This window comes from Pinus tabuliformis, chromosome 3_1 (genome assembly GCF_031772625.1).
Source record: "Pinus tabuliformis cultivar Carrire ecotype Pingquan chromosome 3_1, CPIR1, whole genome shotgun sequence".
Lineage (NCBI taxonomy): Eukaryota > Viridiplantae > Streptophyta > Pinopsida > Pinales > Pinaceae > Pinus > Pinus tabuliformis.
The window spans coordinates 500,504,265-500,507,625 of record NC_142301.1 but is presented as its reverse complement, the minus strand read 5'-3'; positions in this window follow the sequence as shown (position 1 = coordinate 500,507,625).

The following is a 3,361-nucleotide window of genomic DNA, read 5'->3' as shown; positions in this document are numbered from 1 at the left end:
GTAACCATTTCCAATTTCCTAAGAATCGCAGCAGAATCAATGGGCGAAAACATGTGCGATCCGCACAGCGATCGAGCAAAACATCAGCAACCATAACTTTGACAGTACTAAGAGCGTTGAGATGAGATCCAGTGGCATCATAACTCGTTTTGTCATCCAACCGAAGCAGACGAGACCTAATATCTGCTTCTTCGCTACCATTTACATAGTCCATTCTTGAAACATCGTTTCTGTCTTCGGAATTCAAGACGCCACCTGTTGCACCCAACACCACTGCCTGAACCACCACCATGATGGCGCTTATGTGGCCTTACCGTTCTATTCGGATCTGCTTCATCGAATGCAGAAATTACGCTCATAGAAAGGTCCAGAGAGCTCCCAAAGTTAGGTACAACCTTTTCAACCGTGTATATAAGCTCATCCTGGGCAATACGCGTAGCCTTAATGCGATCCACCAACTTCTGCCTTTTCTCCTTGATGTAGACCAATTCGTCATCTCCCTCGTGTGCATATCTACTTTCCTTTGAATTAGCGACGGGAAAGAAAGGTACCAAATCAATTTTCTTTGAATGAGTTACAGTATAGATCTTATCATGTTATATGAGCAGAGATATTATCATGTTATATGAGCTGAGATATCTATTTTAATAGGCATTTAACGTGATGAACCGACATATTTTTTAAGAATCGATATTATTTAATTTTTTTTGATAGACTTGAATAAAATTTCAACTAGACTAACTATTTATTTTAAATACTGATTTAATATGATGAAACGAATATTTTTTTATGAACCGGCACTATTTAATTTATTTATTTTTTGAATGGATATGATTAAAATTTTAACTTTGATAATAGACTGACATAGTTACACATTATATGGGAGTGTAAAATAAATTTATCAATTCAAACAAAACATCATATCTTAAAACTGCTGGCCAAAAACCAAAGCATCCTAAAAACCAAAAAACATGTTGAACCCCCAAACCCTAAAAAGCATATTAAACTTCTCAAACATGTCAGCTATAAATATATATATATGAGATATATAACATTGTAATTCTTTTTTAAAAACAAAAAAAACCATATATTAAACTTCCAAACATCAGCATATTAAACATCTCAAACATCAGCATATTAAACATCTCAAACATCTCAGCGAAATATATATATATATGATATACAACATTGTAATTCTTTTCAAAATTATAAAAAAAAATAGAATTTTTATACCTTAAATTTTAATAATATTAACTTTCCGTAAATCACCAACTCTTCATATTTATTAACAATAAATCTAAAACAAATAAGTTTTTAAAATATCCATTACAAAATTTTATAAACTTGACAATATTTAAATAGATTTCCACTCGGCAGTGTGTATAGCTTAATTGAACTGTTAGATGTGAGGGTGGGTCGTGCGATCCCATTTCACAGTTTAATCTTAAACACTTTGAAATGAATGTAAATTCATAGTTGTTAAATGTTACTAGTTCAATCTCATTTCGAGGTGTTAAGTTGAATTATTAGATGTGACCGTGTAACTTTATTTGATTATGTGTTATTGAATTAAGTTGTTATATATAATATTTGTACTTTAGTTATAATTTCATTTTAAAATGTAAATTTATTTACTTTGAAATGAATGCGAAATTATATAATGCTTAGTTATTTGTAGTTTAGTTATAATTTTATTTTAAAATGTAAATTTTATTTACTTTTAAATGAATGCGAAATATTATATAATGCTTAGTTTTTAGATGTCAAATCTCAGCTGCATTTGAGAGTGGAAATCTTTAATCTTTTGGAAGCGATTTAGTTGAGTTATTACATAAAACATGTTTTTGAGATACAACTTCAAATTAGTGAAAACTTTAAAGGATGTTGCTTCAACTATATATATTTAGGGTTTTATTACTTTCCATAAAAAACTTCATTCAATAATATATATATATATATATATATATATATATATATATATATATATATATATATATGGTGTATGTTTAGTGACACTATGATGTACTTATTGTTGTTGGCTATATTCTCATATTCCAAAAGCATAAGGGATTATTAAATGTGGGTGCATGTAACTTCTTCAAAACGATGTTATATTATATGGGTTACTCAAAATTGCTTGGAAAATTCCATCCGCGCTGGACATGCCAATTGCCATTATTTTTGGTAACTTAAACTTCAAATTTCAAAATATTATCCTTGCTCGACATCATACAATTACTTTTTGCACCTTTGTCATAGCCATATCCGTACAATAATTTTATGTTTGCCTCACAAGTTCAACACCCATGGTATTTAGTAAACCCTTATTCAAAGGATATGTTCGGATCAAAGATAACACTTTACCCTGATCGTTAAATGAAGTTATTGGAAGCCAAACTCAAATAGAGATTCATAACTTCTTGGGCTTTGCTAACTTCTACTAAAGATTCGTGTTGGGGTTCTCTTATATTGCCTAACCCTTATGTTAAGTGACCAAGGGAGTAGCAAAAACATTTTTTTTTGGTTTGAGTCACAATAGAAGGCATTCAATGATTTGAAACATCGCCTTTGCTCTACACTAGTTTTCCTGCAACAACCATATGGTATTGAGATAGATTCATTTGACTATGTTATTGGTGTATAAGCTCACATAGGAGGTCGTTCTCCTCATTGTACATTAATAGTGTTAGGCACTACTATATGTAATGAGTTGATTAGAAGCTATCAGTTATAGATGGGATTAAAATTCAAATTCAAAACTGAAGATTAAGTTAAGAAAACATGAAACAAAAATCTATTTAATCACATTGGCTTGAAATGTAAAGCACACGTACTTGAATTATGAACACTTTGGACTAGCCATTTACTGAGACTTATCACACAAACCAAAGTCCTCTACGCAATCATGTTCAAAAATTTCGAGTACACACTCGCTTGGAAATGACATTGATCAAGAGGGTTTTAATCCAAGGGATTGATTAATTCACTAGGGTCTTCCTTGCTACTGAAGGCAAGTGGACACTCTGGTAGTATTTTATTCAATCTCATAGATTTGATATAGTACTAATTGAAAAGATAAGAATATGCTATGACCTTTTCCATATGTGAGAGTGAAAATGGGTGGTCACTCATAATATTCTACTCGTCCTCTTAATTATTATATTCCCAAACCATTGATTTAATCTAAGGAAAGAAAGGAATGAATACAAGGAACTACGTTGCTTGTTAGCCCAGAACTAAGTAAAAATGTTGTCAAGATGGTTGTAGCCTTCTTCACCAAGAAAAGGGGTGAATGGCTCTTCCAGTACCTTGCTCAACTTTTCCAAATAGATTGCTCTTAAGAAAACCAATTATCTTATGA